Below are 26,604 nucleotides of genomic sequence, written 5' to 3'. Positions count from 1 at the left end.
GTCCTTGCTTGAGATAAAACTCAATGGTAGAGAGACACAAAAATCAAACTGTAGAGTGCCAGAGTTGGGACTTTTAGAACAAGACCAATCACTCACTCTCTTCTACAGATGGGCAAACAGAAGTCCAGAGAGGGAAAGAGATGGACATAATGTCACACAGCAATTCAGTGTCACAGTTGAGACAACAGCCCACTTCCTTTAATCCCAGTCTTGGGGCTTTCCATGCACCACACAGAGGGACAACATTCTTTACCATCGAGACAGGGGAGAGAGGGGATGTCCTTGGCATTATGGCTTGTCCTCATTTCACAGGGTTGTACTCCAGCAGAGTTGTAAAGTTAAGAGCCTTATAAACATTACCTTATTAAGGCTTCTTGGAAACCCAAGGCCGCAGCTTCTCTGTGTCACAGGACATGAGTTGAGCATCCAATGAACAAACAGAGGGTAACGTTACATTTTTCACTTCGTTTAGGAACCTGGCTTCTAATTATAGGATTTGTTTAATAATCTTGGGTGGTTCACAAAGGCTTGGAGTCAGCTGCCATCCTGAGGCCGGCGGAGAGTGTCAGACAGGGAGATGTGGCAGGGGTGGGGGCCGTGAGGCAGGGAGGGGGCCTCCGCCACAAAGGGGCAGATAAATAAGCAGAGTCAACTGAAGCCAAGGCCTGGAGGGGGATATTAAAGTAATTTTCCCTAATCCCACTAACCAGGTTGCTCTTAGTTGGTAATCATCTCTAATAACTCCCCTCTGTTACCATAACCCCTTTATACATAGGTAGTGAATATGAATCTCTTCTATGGCAAGCAGATGAAATAATTATATCACTCTGTTGTCCACGTCAAATTGAATCCCTCTTCAACAGCGTTCATTATTAGTGATCCCCTCCCCCTCCCTGGGGAAAATGGGCCTGGCTCCATGGTTATGTCATCACTGTAGTTAAGCTCATTATCTAAGGAGGAGGGGATCATTATGAAGGTGAAGGGCTCCCCACCCTCATGCAGCCAAACTGGGGTACAGGGATCTTGCCAAGCCTCTCCCACACCAAGATACTTAAGGTACAGCACATCTACCGTATAGACACCTCCCACCCCCTCATTCAGGTCTTCTTTGCAAGCTCAGCCCAGGCTCCCACCACTCAAGGAAATCCCCCAAACCCTGGCCATGTCCCAAGTCTCCCATATCTCATGGCATTTCCATTCCTGAGTAAGCTCATGCACTTGTGAACACATGCACTCATGTACACACACATGTGCACACACACCCACATGCACACACACATCCCTTGAGCAACCTGGCTCTGTACATTTTTTTTTTTTTTTTTTTTGGTGGCTGGCCGGTACAGGGATCAAACCCTGGATCTTAGTGTTATTAGCACCAACTGAGCTAACCGACCAGTCCCATTTTTAAAGCTAGGTCAGTTGTTTCTAAAGTGGGGTGTTATTTGAACTTTAGGAAAAACATTAGGGACTTCTATTTTTACTTCTATCTTTTCTAATTTTTATTTTTTTGTCAATGGAATATATTAGTACTTTATGGAATTTATAGATAAATATTTATTTTTTTAAATAACAAAATAAAAATGTATTTAAATAAACTGTTGTTTACTGTTAGGAGTTTACAGTCAAAAAGGTTTAAGACTCCTGGACCAGATTTTGAACTCAAAGCCCCTTCACTCGGGTTGAGATAGTCCTGGCCTGTCAAGACTGGAAAGGGCAGGGAGAGAACTGCCTGGCCTCAGAGGAGCTGAGAACCTCAGCCCCAGGGTGTCACCCAAGAGACTGCCTGCTCCATGGCCAGTCTCTTTCCTTTAATATCCAGATAGGATGGCTTCAACTCCCAACCCACTCATTCAGAGAGTGCAGGGAATTCTTCCCTATCTTTTGAGTTTTAGGGGGACTTAAGTTTCTCCTGAATTAGTCCCCAGCACAGCCTGCTTCTCCATGGTGCTGGCTCCTACCTGGGGCTCCTGTGTCTGCAGCTCCCACCCACTCACCCACGTACTGGCCTCACTTCTTATCTCCCAAGTGCCACTCCTGTGAATGCAAGGCTAGAGGGGTGGCAGGCCTTTCCCTGAACTGTCAGTGCAGGAAGGCAACTGACCAGGGTGTGCACGACTTCCCCATTGGCCATCGTCTCTGCAAGCCAGAAGGTCTCTTTCATTACCCTAGGGATTTCTCACTGGCCTTATCTCTCCTCAGGTCACCAGGCCTCCCCTTCCAAAGGACATCCTCTGTTCTTTCCATGTCCTGTTCTCTTCACCAGGTTCTCCTCCCCTTTCCCTCTCCCCAGGCTCCCTAAAGAAACTCAAAGTTTCTATTGCACAGGCCTCATACATTGCAGGTGGGAGTACATATTGGTTACAACCTCTGTGGAGGGGAACGGGGGACTGTAGCAGAATCACAAACGCATAAGGACTTTGAACCAACAACTGCTCTTTGAGAACTTCATCCGACAGAGGCACCTCCATGTAGAAATGACACGGTACCAGGCTAGGCTTTGTGGCATTGTTTGTAATAGCAAAGGATTGGAAAACACCAAAGTACTCATCTATTCAGGACTGGTTGCATGAATTACAGCACATGCACACAGTGGCACCCTACCCAGCCATGCAGAGAAGGAGGCAGCCCTCTATGTAATGATACGCTCCGCAATTTGAGATCTGTTATTAAGTAAATGAAGTAAAGGGCAGAAAAGTGTGAATAGCATGCTCCCACGTGCACAAAAAAATGCAAGGGCCATGTATGTGCATACGCACAGGTGACATATGAAGGTACATCAAAAAGTGTGTGGAAAAATAGAATTAAACGATAATATGAATCTTTCCATGAACTTTTTGAAGTACCTTCGAATATACAACAAAACTGGTAACAGTGATTTTCTTGGGGGAGGGGAGTTGGGTGGGGAAAGGGAGGGGTTGGGAGGAAACTTATTCTTCACAGTACACCATTTGTCCCTTTTGATGGTGACAATGTACAGATCTTATCTATTCAAACAATATTATTTTAAAATAAAAACATAATACCTGTTACTGTATGATGTGGATCATTTTGCTTTCTCGCTTTCTCTCTCCTCTGGAGGCTGATCCAAGAGGCCTCACGTTCATGAGTCAGCAGGGTAACCCAGAAGTGAATCATGTCTTACCCCTCCAAGGCTGAAACCGCCACAGTCTGTGTATGCACGTGCATGCATGCGTGTGTGTGTGTGAGAGAGAAAGAAAGATTGTTTCTTCCTTCCCTTCCTCAGCAGCAAGTTATCCAACCTCTTTATTGTGCAGATGGAAAAACTGAACCCAATCATTCACCCAATGCCCCCCAGTAAGTCAGCCTCCAAGCTGTTCTGAATCCAGCCTCCAAGCTTTTATTCCAATGTCCTTTCCTGCCATTTATACTCTTTCAGTCTTAGTGCAGTGCTTCCGAGACGCTCCCTAGATCTCCCAGGAGGAAATGAGCTCTCATATGCCGTCTGCACGCCTGCAGCACTGCACAAATTAATAATCAGCTCTCTACCTACCTGCCTTCTCCAATAGACAAAGGGGCTCCCTGAGAGCAAGAACTTGGTCATCTTCATCTCTGGAGCCCCAGGCCTAATTCAATGTGAAGCCTAGAATAGAAATTTAATGTTTAAGCCCTGAATAAATGCATGGATGCATTAATTCCTCCCTCTTCTGAAATCTTCCTGTGCTTCACCGAGACCTCTCATATCACTTAACAATGTCTTCCTTACAATGTAATTATTCCTGGGCCGGCCCAGTGGCTCACTCGGGAGAGTGCGGTGCTGATAACACCAGGGCCCCGGGTTCGGATCCCATAGAGGGATGGCTGGTTCGCTCACTGGCTGAGCGTGGTGCTGACAACACCAAGTCAAGGGTTAAGATCCTCTTCCCGGTCATCTTTTTTTAAAAAAAAAAAAAAAAAAACAATGTAATTATTCCTGGGCATCTTCTTCCTTCCCTCTCTTCCTTCCTCCCCCCTTCCCTTCCTCTTTCTTTTCTTTCCCCAGAATACATTCTCAGAGACAGACACATTCCAAGAACATTGTTTGAATCCCTGGATCCAGCCATGCCTAAAGCTGAACTGCCCGTGGACTTTTCAGTCACACAAGCCAATGAATTCCCTTTTGTTTTGGAGCCACTAAGAGTTGAGTTTTCACTCCTCTCCAAAAAAGAATGTTGGTGAATACAGTGAACTAACTCTCCCCCTTTACTGTATCAGAAATCGTCTTATTTCCCCTTCTAGCCACCATCACACTGAGCACAGCACTTTGTACACAATAGACACTCGTGCATATTCGTTTGAGAAAAGACAGCAGCAGACACAGCCACAGCCCTAAGGAGCTAGCAATGGAGGAAAGCAGACACATGCAGTACAATCCCTCCCCTAAAGTCTCTCAGGTCTCTGCACAGGTTCTGCCAGGTGAGCAAAGAGAAGCAAGCCTGTCCACAGGTGGGGCATCAGGGGGCCCAGCCTGCAAGTCAGCAGCACAGCTGGGTGGAGAGCTTGGCCTCCTGGTTCAGTTCCCTTCTAAACCATTTACCTACCATTGAAGGAGAATGCCAGATTTGGATTGTACATGTACACAATACTCAAGACACAAACAGGGAAAATGGTGGTGGCAAGAAATTGGACATGGTCAGGAGAAGACAATTATCTTTTTTAAAAGTCTCAGCAAGAAATAATAAAGAAAGGAATTGGGGTGGAACAGCCTTGTGGAACAAATTTGCAAAGTTAGTTACCAGCATGTGGCACAAAGTTCTAGAGTGTGTTAAAGACCGTGAGCATCACAATGTTTGTTGAGTGAACTGTGCGGATGGTAGGATTTTGTGTCTGGTGGGTGTGATTAGCTGTGGCTGTCACCCTGTGAGTTAATGGTAGGGCCTGGGCTCCCCATCCCCTGTTTCTGAGGACAGTGCCGTTTCTAGTACCCTAGGCTCGTGTGTGCAGCAGCATGAATTTTTGCCAGCTGCAAAATGACCAGGGCTGGTGTGGCAGGTAGAAGGTGTTGGATTTAGGTTGGAGATTTGGTGGACTGACACCACATCTATTCCAACCCACTTCTAGATTGCTTTCATTACTGCAGAGTCTCGTAAGCTAAAAACTACCTTTCCCAGACTTTCCAGGTTCTGCAGAAAGGTCATTTTCCTGCTTTGCTGTAGCTTCTGGCAAGCACCACCATATGGGTCCGTCCACAGCAGTGTCCATTATCCAAGTTAAGGACTGAATTGTGCCCTCACCCCCAAATTCACATGTTAAAATCCTAATCCCCAACACCTCAGGATTTGACCTTATTTGGAAATAGGGATGTTGCAAATGTAATTAGTTAAGACAAAGTTATACTGGAGTAAGGTGGGCTCCTAATCCAATATGACTGGTGTCCTTACAAAAAGTGGAAACTTGGAGGCAGACACTCACAGGGAGAACACCATGTGAACACAAAGGCAGAGATCAGGGTGATGCATCTACAAGCCAAGGAATGCCAGACTGTCAACAACCACCACACGCTAGGAGAGAGTCATGGAACAGATCCTCTCACAGCCTTAGAAGGAACCAACCCTGCAGACACCTTGAGCTCAGATTTCCAGCCTCCAGAAATGGAAGGCAATAAATTTCTGTTGTTTAAGCCACCCCATCTGCAGTACTTTGTTATGGCATCCCTAGCTGACTAATTCAACCCACTGTTGGCTCTGTGGGTGTCGAGAGGCAGCAGCGGCTTCCTGACCCTTGACTCAGCTACAGCAGTGTGTTCTTAAAGGAGCTCCCCTTTCTGAGCCCACCACGTATTAGTCAGTGTTCTCCAGAGAAACAGAGCCATTGGGATACATATAGATATATAAGAGGTGATTCATTATGGGAATCAGCTCATGGGATTATGGAGGCTGAGAAGTCCCAAAATATGCCATCTGCAAGCTGGAGAACCAGGAAAGCTGGTGATGTAGTTCAGTCCAAGTTCAAAGGCCTGAGAGCCAGGGGAGCAGCTGTTGTAAGTCCCAGAGTCCAAGGGACCAAGAACCAGGAGCTTCGGTGTCTGAGGGCAGAAGGGAGATGTCCCAACTCAAGTAAAGAGAGAGTGAACTTGCCCTTCCTCTGTGTTTTTGTTCTGTTCAGGCCTCAACAGATTAGATGATGTCCACCCACATTGGTGAAGATGATTCTTCTTTACTAAAACTATGGATTCAAATGCTAATCTCTTCCTTTCAGAAGAGATACCCTTATAGACACACCCATCAATAATGTTTACCAACTATCTGGGCATCCCTTAACCCAGTGAAGTTGACAGGTGAAATTAACCATCACACACCATTTCTGATGGCAACAGAGGCAGCAGCTGTCCCGACAGGACAGTACCATGGTGTTGTCCGAGTCATTCCCTGGGATCCTGCCTGGAGCCCAATTGTGTAAGTCTCCAGCCTTCCCAATTGTGTAAGTACCCAGTTCCCTGTAGTAATTCCCTTTTCTACTAAAAACAGCAGGAATAGTTTCTTTCCTGAACTGGACCCTGACTGGTACCACTTCATTAGACATTGAAGCCTACATTAAATTTTCACTGTTGCACACTTGGCATACTAAGTTCTAACACAAAGTAAGCTGTTAAGGACTTGTTGCAATCCTTTTTTCTTTAGTGACAGAGAACTCACCACTTTACCAAGCAGCCCATTAGCCTACTTCATCCTTGGGTAGCTCCACTGACTTAAAAAGTCTTTCCTATGTGGATCTAGACTCCATCTTCCTGAAGGTTCCATTGCACCAATTCAAACTCTTCCCTGGTCACCCTGTGCAGCCATGGAGGCCTCTCTCCAGGCTCCATGAGTCCTCTATTCTCCAGTTCCCCCCACCCTTCAGGATGGGGTTCCTTCCCCCTGAACAAACATACCCTCTGAGGACACAGCACTCACCAACTCAAACACACTTTCATACCCAGCTTCTAATAAGAACTTCCCTTCATCTCCCAAAGTCTCACTCACACATACTAAGCCGGAGTCTGTTGACGTGTTTCCTCAGGGGATGAAGAGATTTCAGTGCTGCTTCTCCACCATCTGGAAAGAAAAGTCACTTCACACAGTGGTTCATAAAAGTAAAGTAGTTGTAACTCCCAAGAGAGAGTGTGGGCGGAAACAGCTTCCAAAATGTTTGAGACAGATTTATGGAGACTGAGTCAGAAATGGCTGCCATTTAATTAGCCTTTTGAGACATTTTGGTGTTGAACACCTCTCTTCTGACGTCCCAAGACCTGTCTCCAGTTCTCTTCAATTACTGTTTTGACCTCTCGTAATGGACTCTCCCATAACCAAGCTCGTCGGCCCACAGGTGCAGCCAACTCAAGTGCTTGACAAGGGCAGAGTTTTTGGGTACTGAAATGGTGCATCTCTCCACAATATTTACTGGTAGTTTTTCTCTGCTTTTCTTTTCTGTCTTGATGAAGAAGTCTCTGATGCTTATACAGTAGCAGAACTAACAGAAGCGTAACATAAGTTTCACAGTCTCCAGGGTGTATGTTACGTAAATTGAGTGGTTGTATTGAGCTGGCTTTATCTTTCCTCTGGAACCCGTTGGTGGTGCTTTGGAGTGTTAAACTGGGCCACTGTGCAGGGCTGGTGAGGGGGTTACAAGCCTTCCCCGCCCCACCACCTGTTACTTGCACCCCAGGACTGTGCGTATGATTGGGATCCACCTGCTTGGTCTAGGGAGGAAAAGGATGACATTAGTGGGGAGTGTGCTGCATGCCAGACTCTTGCATCATAATACTTAGTAATATCTAGCATTGATTGAGTACTTATGGGATCCACCTGCTTGGTCTAGGGAGGAAAAGGATGACATTAGTGGGGAGCGTGCTGCATGCCAGACTCTTGCATCATAATACTTAGTAATATCTAGCATTGATTGAGTACTTGCTCTGAAGCAGGTAGGCATGGGCTAAACCCTCCATAAGCATCGTCTCACTTCATGGGTACCGTTATTCGTTCCCTTCTACAGAGGAGGACAGTGAGCTTCACAGACATTAATTCATAGAACACCTTCCCAGGGCACCCCTATGGGAAGCAGCAGGGCAGAGAGGATCCCAGGAGACTCCAAAGCCCAGCTGCAACCATCCCCTGGGACTGCACCTGCCACCTGCCTAACCCTCACAGCAACACTGCAGGCAATCACTGTTATCTCCATTTTACAGAAGAGGAAAGTGAGGCAAAGAGCAGCAATTAAACAAATTGCCCAGACTACACAGCTGGGAAGTGGCAGGACATGCATTCAGGCCTCCTGACAACAAAAGAATTCTTTCCTCAGAAAGAACGAAGTGGGGAGGGGTGGGATATCCTCCTATTCGACTGGAAGCTTCTTAAGGTCAGGGACAGTGTGATCCAGCACCCCTCCAAATGGCCCCACGCAGGATGTCGTAAGACCGCATGTGTTGCATCCTGGTGCTGCGGCAGGTAGACCATGGCTCTGGCCCCAAGGGAGGAGCAAGAGGGGTACAGTCCCATCCAGCTGGGGGTCTGCAGGACTGTGAATGAGACTGTGAACAGAGACAGCCAGGGCCCACTGGCCTGGCTGCAGAAGGGAAGCTCTGAGCTATGAAGGGCAGGGACAGGGCGGCCGCCCTCAGTGCAGGGCATGGTTGGCCACTGGGAGGAGCCCTCTGTGGGCCTCAAAGTGACCGACCTCCCTGGTGGCTGCTGCCTTGTTCCTGCAGCCCCTCGACACGTCTTTTCTGACCATTTCTCATGGGCATTGTGGGAAGCCTGGGGACACAGACCCTGCTCAAGGAATCACGCTCTCGTGGAAGAGCTGGATGGCTAGAAACATGATCAGTAAACCCATAAGATAAGCACAGGGTAAGGAGGGTCCTAAGAGGGAACCAAGCAGAGGGTGGGCAGAGAATACAGAGGTGGCCAGGGCAAGAGCAGGAGCAGGGGAAGGAGCCTGCCAGGAGAAGCTCTGGGGAGAGGGAGCTTTTGGCAGCGAGAACTGCGAGTGCAAAGGCCCTGAGGCCTAAAAAATGCCAAGGAATCTGTGGGAGGCCAAGGCAGCCAAAGCATAATAAGAAAGAGAGACTATGACAAAAGATGGGCATTTCTCAAGAAAGGCAGCCCCAGCAGGGGGCAGTCCCTAGATTCAAGCCCCTGTCCTGTGGCACCTCACTATGTGACTGTGCCCAGGTCTTCTTTGCACAATGATAGGGGTGGCTTCCCAGGGTCCCTGCTTTCTAGAGAGGGGATTTACTTCCCCATGATCTCCCATCCCCACCATTCCTATCACCCCTTGGACTGCAAGAGCCAGGACTGGTGTCTTTCCCAATGGGGGTTCCCAGAAAACCTCAGAACTCCCCCTGCAGTCCTGGACAGAGGGGCTGGGAGAGAGGCAGGAAATTCTCACACAGCTTTCTCCCAGGGAGCTTGCTCATGTTCCCAGGCTGACAACTGGCAACCCTCAGAACTCCGGCCCCCACCCCCTTCCTCCTCCTCCTCCTCTCTCTGCCTCCCTCTCTCCCCCTGCCCCCCTCCTCAGGCTTAATGACTTCCACATGGGCCTCTGGCGGCTGGAGCCAAGCCTCCCAGCATTGTCTGAAATCTCCAAATTTAGAAGAAATATGAAAATTGTCAACCACTCCTTCCTTAGGGGGTAAAAGCAACATTCGGCACCGGGGGCAGGTCAAGGCGAGGTGGTCACGTGGTGGGCGCCAGGGCCAATGGAGGGCTCGGGAAGGACTCAGCACCCGCCTCGCCTCAACACCGGGCTTGCCTCTTCAGCTCATATAAGGTAAAAGGCAGAGAGGCCTCTGTGGCCAGGGAGCCGTGGGCAAGGGGCTAAGGGGAGGGGGGCCCAGTGCCAGCCACTTAAAAATACCCCTGTGGCAGTGAGGGGTGCCAGAGGCTGGGTCAAGTTAATTAAGAAACAATGACACCCCCCAACCATTCCCCAAACAGTCTGGCCCCATCTCCAGACCCCAGGGAGCCACACCTGGACCAGACTCCAAGAAAGGTAAGAACCAGCGGCTGACACGGGGTCCATGAATGGGGGCCTCTGTGGCATCTCCCCCAGGGGGATGCTGTGTCTGGGGTCTTGTCCTTGCTCTCTTGATAACTGGCTCTGTGCTTTCGCCTCTCCGGGCCTCAGTTTCCCCATCTCTATAAGGGGTTGGACTAGATGACTTCTAAGCGTCCATCCAGCCCTGACCAGCTCTAATTCCAGGGTCCAGCTGACTTCCAGAAGTCCTTGTTGCTGTGCTTAAATGGGGAGAAGAAGCGGCAGAGGGAGTGGACAGAGTTAATGTCCTGCCGGCTCAAGCATCACTGCTGTGTCCGAGCCCAGGCCAGTCTCCCTGGCTACTGTGTAGACAGTGCCTCTTCCTTGCTGTAGGAGGTTTTGATTCTGTAGTCCCAAGAGTCGGGCTCCTGGCAAGGAAAACTGTTTTCACATAATTGTTTCAAGAAACGAAGCTTGGGGAGAAGCGATGTATGCTCAGGCTCCGGCAGATAGGCAGGCAGAGAGCCCAAGAAGGCTGGGTGCCGGCTGCGCGTGTAGCAGTGAGAAGGGACGCGGGCTGAGGGAGACAGGGGTGCATGGGCTCCAGCCCCAGCTCAGCTCTCAGTGCCTGGCTGTGTGGCCTTGGGCAGGCACCCTCCCCTCTCTGGGCCACAGTTTCCCATCTGTATAATGAGGCCCTTGGACTAAAAGGTCTCTATGCAGGATGTGGCTTCTGAACTGTTTAAGCCTAAGGGGCAGCCAGTGTTGGGAAGTTCCCCCAGAAGGTCCCTGGGCTGAGTTCTGCCCTTTGGCCGCAGGTGTAGAGCCCAAACAGATGCCCGAAGCCTGTGGGAGCTTTAGGAGACTGAGCCAAAAGTGATGGAGAGTAGCTGAGGGTCTCTGACTGCAGGCCTGGCCGGTGGGGGGCGGGGCAGCCGGCAGCCCCGAGGCCTCAGAGTGAGCTTGGCCCCAACAACACAGCCTCTGGTGGGAAAGGGGCTGATTTCTGTTTGGTTTTTGGCAGCTGGCCGGTAAGGGGATCCAAACCCTTGACCTTATTGTTACAAGGCAGCACTCTAACCGACTGAGCTAACCAGCCAGCCCAGGAGCTGATTTCTGGATTTGACAGTACAGAAGCGCAGGAGCTTGGAGTGGTTTAGGGACAGAAAAACAGCAGAGGATTACAGGGGCGTGAAATGGTGGGGCCAGGGGACTCAAAGGAAGGCAGGAGATTTGTGATGGGCACCGTGGGAGGTGGGGCTGGGTAGAGGCAGAGGTTTAGGACTGGGACTTGAACACGTACAGGCAGTCTCCTTTGAACACACTCTGGCCATATCTGGGGCCCCAAATCGAACACAGTCCTCCAGCACTGCCTGCCTCACCCCCTCACCTTCCACTTCCGGTCACTCAAGGCCGTAAGAGTCCAGAAGGAGGCTCTGGAATCCCACTGCCTGGGTCCAATTCTGGCTTTTTTTACTTGCCAGACAAGTGACCATGGACAAGTCACTTGCCATCTCTGAGCCTCAGCTTCCTCCTCTGCAAAATGGGTACAATCTTGGTTCTGGTCTATGGTTGTCATGAGGAGTAAGAAAATATGCACGGAAGAGCAGGATAAATGGGGCTGGTGTCAGACCCCACACCTCTTGTGGGGCAAGATTACCTTAGCTATGTTTAGAGAGAAGTGGGAATGAGACCCAGCCAGGGAACACCCAGCGCTGCTGAAGAGAGAACAGGCTCTGAGAAGAGGCAGGATGCATCCAGAAGTTGGAGATTAAGGGCACAGAAGAGCAACTAGCTTGAGACATCTAAAGGCTAGGTGGGGTCTCCTTTCCACATTTATAGGTATTGTGAGGGCAAGAAATCCCAAAGGATGGTGTCTGAACCACTACACACTCATCTACTGACAGGGAATCCTGTATGGGGCCTAGGAATCTGCCTGACAAACTCCCGGGGAATCCCCTTGCACATAGAAGTGTCGGGAATGCTGAGCTGCAGAGCAGCCTGGGACCCCCACAAAGACAGCCGAGGCAACAGAGCCACAGAGAGAAAGCACTGCTCAGTCTTCACAGAGAGCTGATGGCAGCACTGGGATGGACCTGCCTCTCTGCCCAACGGGGGCTCCATAAAGTGGCACAGATAAGGAGAACTATATTGTTACCATACACGTTTTGTGGAGTGCTTACAATGTCCAGTCACTACCTAAGGCCCTTGAATTAATTCACTTAATCCTCACAACACCCAGTGAGGAAGGTGTAATTATTATCCCCATTGTGTAAATAAGGTACTCAAGGCACAGAGAGGCTAAGTTGCTTGCCTAAGGTCACACAGCTTGTGAATTATTAAGTCTGAACTGTGTGTGTGCCAGCTTCCCAGGCTGCTATCTCCCCCAGGAGTCTCCCACCTCCTGCCCTGCCCCTGGGCCATTCCAGAACTTCCTGGGGAGCTTCCAATGTACCCCATAGGAGGGGACAGAATATGTCTGGGGGACTTCCCAGGAGCCAGGCACTGGGCTGAATAGTTTGCATTATCATTTAATCCTGCCAGGATTACTGTGAGGCAGGAATCAGCTTCATTCCATCACTCCCAGTTTGCAGAGAAGGAAACCACTGCAGCTTACCCAAGATCACACAACTAGAAAGTGGTGAAGGGGAATTGAACTCAGTCTATGAAACTTCAAAATGCACGCTCTTAGCCTTAGTGGGAGGAATCCCCACTTTACAGAGGAGTCTGTGGTCAAGTGGAAACCACATCAGAGCCTGAGCCCAAGTCTTCTTCTAGTTCTGAGGCCACTACTCTCCCTTTGGCCCTGCCGCTGCCCCAGGAAAGAAAGGAGTTTTTTGGTCATTGGTCCCTTGGAGCCACACCCCAGCTCTTTGGGCAAAATCAGCCCTTTCCCAGCCTGGCCAGTTCTGAGGACACGCTGACACATCGAATCCTGAGGAATAGATAGTTCCAGGCCCCTGCCAGCCGCCACTGACCTTGGTGACCGTCTGATTCCCCATGTGAGCCTGAGGGCTTCAGGGAACTGATTTCTGAGGTCCTCACTGCTGGGCTGTGCCTGAGCCCTGCCTCCTCCTGCAATTTTTCAACTAAGCAGTCCCCAGAGCTCAGGGTTACGGGTGGTTCAAAGAACCACAATAGAGGCTGTTTCCGATTGTTTTTCTTACCGTCTTTGTCCACATCCCTTGGTGCACATAAGCCAGAGGTTTTCCGGCGTTTATACCTAGAGGGGATTGCTGGGTCCTAGGGTGCATGCCTGTCAACTTTCCAGGAAAGCACCAGATTATTTTCCAAAGTGGCTGAACCAAGTTAACATTCCCACCAATAGGGTATGAGCACTGCCCCCTCCTTGACCACTCTTGAAATGATCAGATTTCTTGAAGCATAGGTTTTACACACTTTATTTTGTATGTATCACATCTGTATGATATGCTATGTAAGGAAGAAAGGAAAATTAAAAAGCTTGCAACGTGTGTGTGTTCTGCAGAATGCTACACTCCCATGCATATGGATATGTAGAAATTTGCCCCACAAGCACCAAGTTACAGAGCACACTTAATCACAGACACTTACGAAGGCCCTGGGGTGGGAGCGAGCACTGCCCATGTGGCCCTCCCTCAGCCTAGCAGTATCCAGTGGCCCTGGTCCAATCCGAGGCTATCTGGGGGGTGAGCTGCAGGAATTTGGGGGATAGAGCCCACGGTGGCTGCTGCCTGCCAATAGCCTGTCTAGACAGGTCCCATGGGGCTCAGGGCTTCGCCACACATTGCAAGAGCTGAAGCCAGCCCCTTCCCGCTTGCAAAAGAGGCTTGTTGGTGTCAATGCTTCACCACCAGAAACCTTTTCTCCAGTTCAAAACATGCCTTCATGCTCAGTGTGAATCACCCACTCTCATGGCCCACAGAGGCCAACTCATTCAGGCCCCTTTATGTTTGGATGAAGAAACCCAGGCCGAGTGTAGAAGCCAGGGGGCTTTCAGATGTGGGGTGGATCCCTGTGCCCAGGTGCTGAGGGAACCAGGTGGGCAGAGATCTGTTGGAGTGAGGCTGAGATGCTGGTGGTTACAAGTGCCAGGTGAGAGCGAGGCTGCCTGGGTTCCTATCCCAGATCTGCCTGGTAGCAACTGTGGGACCGTGGGCAACTTACTTAGGTGCTCTGTGCCTCACTTATCTCATCTGTAACAGGCAGTAAGAGCACCTGTCTCATCAGGTTATTGAGTTGTCTGGATTAACTCATTAAATGAGTTAAAACTCATGATGCCCTTAGAACAGTGACTAGCACAGAGTAAGTACATAATAAAAAAATAACTGCTAAAATATGACTACTAAAGGCACTTCTTCAAGGGGGAGGGAAATGCCCTAGTGGGCTCCAACTCTTCCTTGGACCTTCAGGAGTAAACTGCCCTTATTTCTTCAAAAATAATGATCACCATGAATCAAGTCTTCCCAAGTGCCTGGCCCTTTGCCCAGCACTTTGAGGTAAGTAGCATTATCCCTCTGGGCATGCAAAGGCTCAGAGAGGTTTATTCATTTGCCCAAAGTCACACAGCTTGTAAGAGGCCAAGCTGGGACTCAGACCCAAGTCTGGCTGACTACAGAATCATGTGCTAAGCTTCTGCCCTCTAGAATCACCCCAATGGATCTTTGAACCAGAACTCGTTCTGGTTCCGACCTGCCTTGTAGGACTCTTGGCATTTGGAAGAGGGAGCCATTTGAAGTTGAAGACCCCTTCTAGATTAGGCATTGTTATGGTAAGGGAAGAGACCCTGTGCACCCAACCTCTGCTCAGGGACAAAAATGCAGATCCTGGCAAAACAATCCTTCTCTCCAATGAACAAGCCCTAAAATGGGCTGAGTCCCCTTGACAGCCTCATCAGTCTTGGAATGCCTTTGCCCAGCACAGCCCATCCAAGATTTGAGGAAGGGACAATCAGCTAGGCCGAGACTGGAGGAAGCAACCCCACACAGACTCTTGCCCAAGAGCCCACGCCAGCCACGAGCCTAGGCCCCCTCCTTAAAGACCCCTCCTCTGTCCCAAGCCATGCTTCGCGGCAGATAGAAAAGCTCCAAACTGGAAAACACACAGAACCCTGTGACCTTAATAGGGACAGTGCTCAGTTGCCCCTAGCTGCCACCCCAAACTCTCCTCCTCCTCCTCCTCTTCCTCCTTCAGGGAAACAGGGGTGGGGGTGCAGTGTCCAGAGGGAAGCTGCTGGTCTTGGGTGGTATCCACAGTGGCCATGACAACACCCTAGCTGAGCTGCCATTCTCAGAGACCTCTGGTCAGCCTGCCCGGAGCCTGCCAGCCCTCAGGCATGTGACCCAACAATCCCTTTGAGTATGAGGGTGTCTATTGAGATAAGCTGAGCACGATGAAGAGGAAAGAGAAAGAGACAGGCTAAGACCTGGCCCTGGCTCTGCAGCCAGACACTTGCATAAGTGCTCCCACCCATCTGGGCCCTTCTGGCCATGATGTTGCATGTTTGGGATGGAAGGAGGGCAGTTCAGGTCATCCCATGTGTGACAGCGGATGCCCGGACCATCAGCGAGGGAGAACCTGTGTGTGGGGGTGGCGAGGGTAGCGAGGGCTCTGGAGAGACAGACAAGCAGGAGGCATCGCGGGTGGAGAGCTCGGTGTACAGAGGTATGGAGGCAGGACTGCGAAGACATTTTCAGGAGAACAACAGAGCAGCCCTTTTGGCTGGAACCAAGGGTTGGTCTAGAAGCTGAGCAAGGTTGGAGGCTGGCAAAGTGGAGAAGACCTGGATTGCGGAGTGGCTTTGGCAATCAGAAACCAAAGCCTGAGATGTTGAGAAAGTCCTTTTTAGTATGTGCCTATCCCTGGGAGGGAGTCCCTTTATTTAGCCTTAGTCACCTTTCCCAAAACACCATCAGTCCAAGAGCCCCAGTGCAGAGGAGATACCTAGGAATCTGGACACTAGCCAACTCTCAGATGTCAGGCGATGGGGAAAGGAGACCTCGAGATGGGATTAGGAAGGGGAGGAAGGCCAAGGGCTGCAGTCACCATCTTCAAACCTCACGAGAGAATTCTGGGGAACAGGGACCTGTTGTTTGCAGCCCCAGAGGACAGAGCATGAAGCCCCAGAGAGGCAGATGGCAGAACATTAGGAAGGAGTCTCTAATTGTCTGTCCAAAAAGGGACTAGGCGATTGTAAAATAGTGAGCTCTCCATCACTAGAGGTATGCAAGATTTGCAGAGACACTGTGGAGAGGAGTCGAACGTCAGAAGAGGTTGGGTCTCATGGCCTTTCCCACCACCAGCCTGGGACTTCACATACCAACTATAGCTGCCTTGGGACAATCTTATGGGATGGAGCCCTCTGCTGCCTGGATGTCGGATTCCCAGACAGGCATGACATCAGTTCTGCCCTGACTTCACACAGGGGCCTCCTGGGACCCCCTCCCTCCCACTTCCTTTCACTCCACTGTTGCGTTCTGCCCTTTTCAGGGGACCTGGAGCCTGGTTGTGAGACAGAGATCCCTGGGGTACATTCAGCAGATGGCCTTCCACCCGGCGGGAATGAGACAGAGGGGACCAGGATCCCTGGGAGCCCTGTTCACACGCTCTAGAGAGACTGCTTGGAAATTCCAGGAGGGTCACAGGGAAGTTTCTAATTTAGAACCAAGATGCTTTATTTTTTTCTCTTTTTCTCTTCTGTTCCATCCTTTCCTCCAGTGGTGGGCGGGGGTGTCACAGGAGGCTGGAAGAGGAAAGCAAGCATCCTGTTGGCTGCGTCACAGAAAGACAGAGTGTGGAGAAACTGGGGGTGTAGGGCAGATTGGGAGGGGGCACCAGACTGGGCCTGGGGGTGGGGCAGGATGGTAGATAGTCGTGTGGCAGAGAAGGGAGAAGTCAAGGAGGTAGGCAGGCCCGGTGAGGGTCGTGGAGCAGTGGACATGAACGTCGACCAGGCCAGCAGGCATCCCTGCACACTCAGGACCAGAGCCGCCCAAGCCCACATTCAAGAGAGTCAGTCCGGGGGTTCCTAGAGTAAAGACAGAAGGGTCTTGGGGTTGGGGCTCCCAGGAACCCTGGGCAATGTGTCCTCACCTCACACTGACTGCAAAGCTACAGAGTGTTACAACATCCATCTCATTCACCCTGGTGACCCTGGTAAATGCTTAATATATATTCCTGGTGTTGAATCCCAAGGCGATAGCATATAGTCCTTTTAGAGCTGAAAAGGACCTTAAAGGGCCTCAGAGACTACCTCTTCATGTTATAGATGCGGAAGCTGAGACCCAATGACAAGAGGGAAACATGCCCAAGACCACACTGCCAGAGTGGCTGCCATGTCTTTGGCTTCTTCCAAAGATGGAGACTATGGCAGGGGGACAGAGGAGAGGTGGGTGCCCGGCCAAGACACAACTATGTCTCCAAGAGGTAGCCAGAAGATGACAACCTATTTTGAGTTCTGGCTGCTCTGCCCAGGAAGTCCCTTTACATGGCCAGAAATGGTTCCCAAAGCTGTTGGCAGCTGCAGATGGGAGGCCTCCTGCAGAGGAAAAAGCCAAAGCCTGGGAGGGGTTCTATTCCTGGCTCTGCTCCAACTCCCCATATGACCTTGAGCCAACCTTGAGCATGAGGTCCCCTCTAGTCTCAGTGTGTCCAGTGAGGGGCTAGACCCAACCAGCTGGCCGGTTGGGGATTTCATCCATGATCTGCCTCTAATCTCCTGTGGGGCCTCCTCTCAATCAGCCTCAGTCCATCTTAGATTTTACCCACCCAGCTCAGCACAGGAAGTGGACCAGGCTCAGGAAGAAAACAGCAGCCTGTGGATTCCGCTCCGCCTGGGAGCAGCATCTTCTATGCCCAAGCTTTGCTTTCCAGCTTTGAAATTCCCAGAGAAACAAAAAGCTGGGAAGGCTCTTAAGATGGCTCCAGTGAGAAAAGCTGGGACCAGAAAGGGTCAGCAGATTGTTCAAGGTCACACAATGAGTCATGTGCAAACTGGGAGTGAGCTTTGGATCTGCTGACTCCCAGACCAGTGTACTTTCCACTGACCACACTACCCTCCCACATAGCAGGCACATAAACCAGCCTCTTGTGAACTTGGCCATTGATTTTCCTTGATGGCTCAAAAATCCACACAGGGAGCCTACACTCTCTTCCCTTGTCTGGGACTCAGTTTTCTCTTCTCTAAAACAGGGAGTTGGGGTGCACCAGATGTCTCTAGCAGCCCTTCCACCCCAACACTAGGTATCTCCAAGGACCCCAGGGCTTTCCTGCATGGCTCCTGCTGACACCCACCTCAGCCCTTTCCTTACAGAGGGTAGGGCTACCCAGGCCAGGAATCCCAAGTCTCACCCCCCATCCATCCCTGTCCCACCCCAGACCCTGGGGCTGGGCTTTATCCAGAATTACAGGCTCCAGCCCAGCCCCACCTCTGAGGATCTGGATTTGTTCTTACCATAAAAGGGCAAGTGTGTCTCTCTTGGTCCCTGCTGCCAGCCCCACTAGGGGAAAGGCTGGGCTATTTTTAGAAAACTCAAGGGTTTGCTCCTGAACTCAAGATGGAGCTTGTCTGTGCCTGCACCCTGGGAGCCCCTCCTCATCGTCCTCACGCACCTTCTCTCTCTCTCCCTTCACTTTTCTTCCTCTCTCCATCTGGCTCTCAGCCTCCCTCCATCAATCTCTCTTCCCTTCCTCCCTTCCTCTCCTCCCACCTCTCCTCTCCTTTCTCTCTTCCTTCCCCCTCACTTCTCCCTTCTCCCAAATCTTTTTACAGTCAGCTTCTCTCCCCAACTTCCCTCCCTCAGATCTCGTTTCTGGTGGTTGGAGAAAGTAACACATCTGCACCCCCACCCCCTTCTTAAACACTATTTACAACATAAATTCCAAACATCCGCCATCTGGTTCAAGGGGGGCCAAGAGACATTTGGAGAAGGAAGTCATGATTATTCCGTCTTCAAAGCAAACAGGACGTAAAGGCCCCCTCTTCTCTCTCACCTTCCTCCGGGGGCACCTTTGTGGATATCTTAGCAGTTATGATCCCTCAGTGAGCAGAGGAGGTCAGGACATCTGCTGGAGTCCCAGCTGGGCCTCTGATTGGCTGTGCCACTTTGAGTTGGTTGCTTCTCCTCTCCATGCCTCAGTTTCCTCATCTGAACAATGGGTGCGAGACTGTGGTGCTTCCAGCACTAATGCTCCAAGACTTCAAGTCCTAGTGCAGAAAATCCACCTGGTCTGGCTCACTGGGGCCTGTTTTTGGCTAAGCAATGAGGGGTGAGGTGGGGCAGGGGACGCTGGCGGCAGCTGGAGAGCTCCATCCCCACCCCTGGACATTGCTCTCTCACTCCATGGATATATGTGCAGACCATTCACCCTCCTTCACATGCACACGCACACCTGGGGGGGCTAGATGGGGTCACACAATCCCCCTCGTCTGACCTGGGAGGACCCTGGACACCACAAAGTCCAGTCCTCTCCCCACAACATCATCCAAATGCGGGCTGTGAAGCTCAGAGAAGGGACGCCTGTCCACAATCACACAACGTATCTACAGCAGACCTGGTGTCTAGTCTGCTGCTCCTCTCCCCCAGCACATTCCAGAAGAAACCAGTATGTGTATGATCCAGAAAGTATCACCCAGTCCCAGCAACTCCCCCAGAACTCTGGAGGGCCCTGTTCTTTGCAAAGTAGACAGAACAGAAAGGAGACCCAACTCCTTTATCATCATGGGGGGGGGGGGCGGCAGGGGTTAAAGATGACCGGTAAGGGGATCTTAGCCCTTGACTTGGTGTTGTCAGCACCACGCTCTCCCAAGTGAGCCACAGGCCAGCCCTACGTGTGTGTGTGTTTTTTTAACAGACAGCATGTAAAGGAGAAATACTGTGGCAAAGAGGCAAACAACCACAAAGTGAGAAGCCCCCTTGCTTCCCGTGGCATGCGGCCTTGCCAGGGCCCAGATAGCCTCCACTTCTACAGCAAATGCTTTCTGTTCACTACTCACTCTCCACAAAGACTAACACACACCTGAAAAATGCCATGAGGTACTGTCTTGGGTTGTTGCTCTGTAAGAGGATGCCATGGAGAGTCTGGTCTTACAGGGGAGCCATGAAAATGCATGTTGGGCTGCCTGGACCCAATCCTGACCCTGACACTTACTTGCTGTGTGACCTTGAAGGTGCCTCAGTTTCCTCATCTGCAAAATGAGGATAAGAATAGTATCTAACTCACAAGCGGTTGTGAGGATCAGATGAGGAAACCGAGGCAAAATAAAGCACTTAGCGAGTATGGGTGCGTCACGAGCACCCCCCAGTGCACCTTGGGTACAGCAAGCAGGTCAGGTGATAGCTCTCATCATTGTCCTCTTTTCTCAGCTTTTGCTCTCACTGGAAGGCCAGGGTGGTGGGAGTCATAGGGATCCTGGCCTCCATGGCCCCTACCCCCAGGGCTCAAGCCACTCGAGGCCAGGCTTGGGACTCGAGGCTAGGCAGGTCTGAGCCTCTTTTCTTTTCCTCTCTTCGCTTTTCCCTGCATCACTCTTATTTCCACTCAAACTGCATTCCCAGGGCTTGCTCAAAAGTCCCTCAAGCAACCTTCCCAGGGGAGGAAGTAGGGAGCGTGTGAGGCTGGTGAACTCAGCTGGGCTGCAAAGGGGTGGGAGGGCACCCTGGGAGCAGAGGCCCAGGGAAGCTGTGCAACAGAGGGGGCACGGAAAGGGGCCCACATGGTGGGTCCCACAGCCAGCTTCCACCTCCCGTCTGGAGGCCCCTCAGACCTTTGCCCTCATCCTCCTTGCGCCTTCTCGTCCTCCGTGCTAACAATGGAAACTGCAGCTGTTGGTTGTGGGTTTACTGTGTGCCTGGAGCTGAGCTTACAGTCAATATCTACCTCCTTTGGCCTTCACAAACAAGCCTGTGAGGTCGGAAGCTGAGGCTCAGAGAGCTGAAGACGCCAGCTCTAGATCACACAACCAGTAAGTGCTGGAGGTGAGACTCAAATGCAGGTCTGCCTGATTCCAGGGCCTGCATCTTCTCTCCTCTTTCCAAACATATGGTGGAAACCTTGGGGCCCTAGAGCCCAAGAAGAGCAAAGGCTGTCATATGTGCACACACGTGACGGGACTGAGGAAGGGGAGCTGTGGGCAAGGATGCCCCTCCAGGACGGCTGTGAGAGTGGGTTCATGAGTTGCCTGGAGCCCCGGCCTCAGCCCTCTCCCCACTGTGGTGCCATCTGGCTCACAGATGTAGCCCATTCCCAGCCCCTTGTGTTTCCTGGAAATGAGCAAGGCCAGGAAAGGGCACGGGGACTTTTGCAATGACCAAGACAATATGATCTTTGCCCAACCTCAGGAGACAGCCAGGCTGAGTGTGAAGAGCCTGGGTTCAAGCCTGTCTGTGACACTGGTCAGCAGATATCTCTGGGCAAATCGCACAGCCTCTTTGAACCTCAGTAAGGGGAAGAGTTACTCTTAACTCTGACAGTGTTTGTGAGTGTTCCTGGAGTTATGGAGGGAGCGTTTGCAGGCTGAGAGCCTTCTGCAGCTAGATGGGGTCACAAGCAGCCATGAGGCTGTCCCTTTGGTCTTGGTCACTGTGTTAGCCCCAGGTTTCAATCCACTCCTAAATGTCTCCTTTCTTCTGTGTGGGGGCCACTGGTGAGAGGTGCCTCTGGGAAATTTCCTTCCCCATCAGGTTTTCTACTGAAGGTGGCCCCTCTCACTCTTGGAGCTTGGAGTTTCTCAGAAGACCCCCTTTAAAAGCCAGGCAGGCACAGCATGGATAATGGCAGCCTGGGGCCCAAGTGCGGGCTCTTTGCGGCCTGGAAAGTCTCAGCAGGTTCAGCCTGAGGTTTCTAAGTATCCAGCAGTGGCCCAGGCCCATCCTCAGCCCCGGCAGCTGGGTCAGGACCCTCAGAGGCCAGGGCTCTGGCCCTAGGGCACCCAGTATCCTTCTAACAGGTGGGATCTTTGTTTTATCCAGGCAAGGGCACTGGCCGGTAGAAGCCATCCCTACACCCCGATGTCAGAGAAGCAAGAACCGCAGAGAGGGAGCTCCTTGGGCACCAGAGGAGAACTGTGAGTGACTCCTACCTCCATGCATCCGGCACCACATTCGTCCCCCACCGCCACTCCACCTTGCAGGCAGCTCCTGTAGGAACTCGGGTCCCTGGGAATAAACTCCCCATCCCAGCCCTCAGAATGACCAAGAAACCAGTCCTCAGAGAGGTGAAAAGCAAAATGGGACTTGGTGGAAAGAAGGCCAGCCCTTGGGATTGGTGGAAGTGTGGGAAAGGCAGGACTGTTGGGGTCTGAGCTATAGATGAAAAGAAATGGAGCCACAGAAGGAAAAACCACCCTCCTGGAATTCACCCCATCCTCCCTATGAAATAGCAACACAAATTTTGCGTGATTTTGTGAGCAATGGACCGGAGGAACATGCGGATAATAATAGCGATCTTCCCTAGAAAGGAGTAAATAGGATTGGACTCTAGGAGCAGGAAGACCCAGGGTGGTGTCACCTTGGACAGGTCACTTAACCTCTCTGACCCTAGTGATAACGAGCCAGCTGTTGGGTTTTCAGAGGGTTTGTGAGGTCAGGCTTGCATACTGGGTGCACAGAGCCTGGCACACAGTTAAGCTCAAGATAGTGGTTCTTTTTATCATTCAGCACATTCTGCCTGCACTTGCCACTTTTTAAAGGCACTTTCACACTCATGGTGGAACAGGCAGGGTAAGTACCGGCTCCATGAGACAGATGGAGAAACTGAGGCCTGGGGAGGTGAAGGAGCTCCCTCAGAGTTGCATGGACAGTCAGCTGCAGAGGGGAATTCTGGCACCAGATCTCATGTGGATGGAAAAAGTGGAGGAAGATTGGGAGGTGAGTGGAGGGGAAGGGAGAAGGAGGTAGGGCTCCAGCAAGAAGCTGACACCCCAGGGACAGGGGACAAGGCCCAGGCCCGTCTTACATAACACAGTCCACCTGTTCACCCCTGCATGCCCCACACACTTGTGCAAACGTGCACCCCAGCACAGCACACACCCGGTCCTCACTCACTAGCAAATGAGCCATGGAGACTGGGTCTAAACAAATTGGATTAGGAGGTCTGCAGGCGCCTCCTCCCCCCGACTGTCCGGCTCTGACACTAAGCAGGCCTGCAGAGCTGCCAGCTGCAGTCTCTCAGCCCCACTGACAGTCAGTCGTTGGCCCCTTCACCCCGCCTCCAGGCCCCAGGAAGGAGGCTGGGGTCCGAGAGGATGCCACGATGATGGATGGGGTGAGGGAGGATCCAGGGCTAGCTTAAGAGCACACAGGATGTTAGTGCTTGTGCGAGGCACATTTCTGGGCCGTTCCCAGCAACCCGCCCCTACCGCCCCTTGCACCCTCCCCTCCTGCAGCCTCTCCCATGGCCACTGCTGCTGGGCCGGAGCCCAGGCCCTGAGCAGACCCCTCATCTCTCAGTCCCACAGCTGGGCTGAGCAGGGAGTGGTCAGCTCAGAAGACAGTGGCCTGGGGATGAGACACAGAGGGGCTCTTCAAAGGGAAGAAGGAACTTGTGAACAGAATGACAGTGCCATCTTAAAGGTGGCTTCTTAGTGCTTTCTCATCCAGTGTTTTGTTTCATCCTAAGAATGTGCCTGGGACTTAGGGGATTGTGCCCATGGTACAGAAGTGACCACTGAGGATTATTCATTCAGTGATTCCACAACACCCACTTCCTGAGCCCTGAGTCTGTGCCAGGCCCTGTGTGATTTGCTGAGACACCAAGATGAATGACTTTCAGCCTCTGCTTCTGTTGCTTAAGGGACTGTCTCCTTTGGGCTGGGCCACTGGGCACTAGGGCCTCCCTGGTCCTCCAGGGAAGCAGCTCCAGCAGAATCCCTTTTCTGTAAGACATTGGATATTGCCTTACCTATCACCCCATTCAGAACACATACCCTGACACCAGACAGCCCCAAGTTCAAATCCTGTCTTGCTCCTTTTCAGCCGGATAGTTGTGGTCAAATTGCCGACAGTCCCTGACTTGTGACAGTTTGACTTATGATTTTTCAGCTTTATGATGATGCAAAAGCAATATGCATTCAGCAGAAACCATACTTCAAATTTTGAATTTTGATCTTTTCCTGGGCTAGCAATATGCTACATATATATACTCTTACATGAGATATTCAACACTATCATAAAATAGGCTTTTGTTGGGACGATTTGGCCCAACTGTAGGCTAATGTAAGTGTTGTGAGCACAGTTTTTAAGGCAGGCTAGGCTAAGCTATGATGTTCAGTAGCTTAGGTGCATTAAATGCCTTTTCAGGGCCGGCCTGGTGGTGCACTGGAGAGTGCGCCGCTTGGGAGCACGGCGGCACTCCCGCCGAGGGTTCGGATCCCATGTGGAGACCGGTTCCCGCTCACTGGCTGAGCGCGGTGCGGGCGCAACACCGAGGGTTGCGATCCCGTTACCGGTCAGTAAAAAAGACAAAAAGGAAAAAAAAATGCCTTTTCAACTTAAGATATTTTTAACTAACACAGGATTTATTGGAACTTAACCCTATCGTAAGTCAAGGAGCATCTGTACTTAGTCTCTCTGAGCCTATTTCCCTTCTGGAAAATGAGGATACAAAAGCTCCCGCCTCGAAGGGCTGACGGTGAGAATTAAATATTATTTTCTATACCCTCATTTTACAGAGGGAGAAACAGAGGCCCAGGAAGGGAAAGGGCTTGGCCAGTGTCACATCCTAACTTGGAAATTAAACCAGGACCAGGTGGGTCCCCTCTTCTCTGGGTGTTCCTCTTCCCCCACCCCTTATTCCAGTATAAGTCCCCCCCCCCACTCGCTCTACCCCAAGCAGCCCCAAGGTCAAGACAGTCTGATTACCAGAGCGTGTCCTATGTCCTGCCCTGGCCTCTGTAGCAGCAGAGTCCCAGGTGGGCAGCAGTGGCCCCCAGCCCTCCGAGTGGCGGTGGAGGGTGGGGAGTGCAGTGGCAGCAGGCTCCCAGCCCAGAGCAGCCAGGCCATATAAGGGAAGGAGCCTAGGGAGGCCTCCTGGCTCAGGCCTGGCGAGAAAACCCAGACAGCCACTGTTTATTTTCTCCTCCCCAGGCTCCCTTCACCCACGCCTGCCCCGGAGCTTCCCGACAGAAGACAGGTTTCCCCAGACCAGCAACATTTCCTGAAGACATGGGAAGCAGAAAGGAGAAACAGTCCATCTGCCTGGGAGCAGTCCCCCAAGCTGCCAACAACTAGCTCCGAGAGCTGAGCCCCAGGTAGGATTCTGGGGCCACCCGGTTCAACTGCCTCCTTCACAGAAGAGGAAACAGAGCCACAGAGAGAAGGGCCTGGTGAGAAGTAACCAGGCCAATTGGCGATAGAAAATGGGACTCCCGAGTGGCCTCTCTCATCTCCTGACTAGAGATCCAGAGTGTTAAGAAGCCTTTCATGGGGTAAGTGGAACAGGGGGGGCCATAGACCCCTCCCTTCTCAGTGAGACCCTCATTTGAAGGAGACAAGGGACAAGCACTGTCTGCCAGCCCAGCAAGTGTGCAAGACTCAAAGGAAGAGTTCCTGGGCAGAGAGCCAGGGAAGGCACCTCCCCCGTGCAGCTCTGCCCCTGCTCCAGCCCAGCCGCACCACCTCCTCCTCCAGGAAGCCTTCCCAGCTCCCCCCAGGGCCAGGAACCTCTTTGTCCTCTAAGCCCTTGGCAGAACTCTCTTGGGCTCTCTCTTGTCCCACTTGGTCCGCCCCTATTCACTTTGCAGGGGCATTTTCCTTCTACCTCAGCCTGACTGTGCTCCTCTAGAACAAGGTCTCCATCAGGTTCAGCCCCAACTCCCTTTGGCCCATGGAAGAGTCACTCGGTTTGCTGAATGAACAGGTGAAATGATTAGACTCAGGCCCAGAACCAGAGGACTGGTTAATTGGTCAGGTGTTGAGACATCCAGCATAGAGATTATAAATGAGGGTTCTGGAGTTGGCTGTACTGAAGAAGGAACCCCAGGCTCAGTTCCTAGCTCTGTCCCCTTGGAAAATTCCCTTCCCATGGAGCCTTGGGGATGAACATTCAATAAATGACCGTTCTTATCGCAGTCATCATCATCATGATTATTCTAGAAACAAAGGAACAGAACTAGGCAGCCTGCAGCCGGGGATGGGACAGACCCAAGGACCACAGAGAAGATGGAGGCAAATGCCTTTCCTGGTCAAAGGCTGTATCTGTGCATCAGTTTCTCCTAGAGGCACATGGGACAGCCTGCCTTCTGTTTCCTGTTTCTAAGCCCAGGAGAGATGCTATCTTTGCTGCAGCATTCTTAACCCATGGAGTGTAGTGGAAATAGCCCTCAACTACCCTGGTTGGAGCTCAGGCTCCACGGCCCTGGAACAGTCTCCTCCACTTCTGGTGCTCTATGTGGAGGTGACAGCATCCCTTGCCAGCCTCACCAGCTGTCCTAAAGATCAAATGGGATCAGACACTGCTTCCCAAATTCAGTCATCCAGATGCCCCCTTTTTTATTTTTGCCATGTCCGCTTATAATGTTTTTAAAGGTGAGTCCTTTTTAATATTCACATAGTAACAGCTACTGTAAATGGAAAACCATAACACTGCCCATAAGGAGGAGATAAAAGTAACAATAAATCCAGTAAAAATGAAACAACATTTTTACACATTAACCTGTTCCTGTGGCTTGCAAGG

General features: G+C 51.3%; 1 long non-coding RNA gene across 1 annotated transcript; it reads left to right on the top strand.

The window, feature by feature from the left end:
• Positions 1–9,911: 9,911 nt before the first annotated feature.
• LOC103597117 lies at positions 9,912–25,999 on the top strand. Its single transcript, XR_551088.1, has 3 exons — positions 9,912–9,969; positions 21,903–21,997; positions 25,017–25,999. It is a non-coding gene; the product is annotated as an uncharacterized LOC103597117 (long non-coding RNA).
• Positions 26,000–26,604: the final 605 nt, after the last annotated feature.

This window comes from Galeopterus variegatus, unplaced genomic scaffold (assembly GCF_000696425.1).
Source record: "Galeopterus variegatus unplaced genomic scaffold, G_variegatus-3.0.2 Scaffold2203, whole genome shotgun sequence".
Lineage (NCBI taxonomy): Eukaryota > Metazoa > Chordata > Mammalia > Dermoptera > Cynocephalidae > Galeopterus > Galeopterus variegatus.
This window is presented reverse-complemented; position numbering and strand designations above follow the sequence as displayed.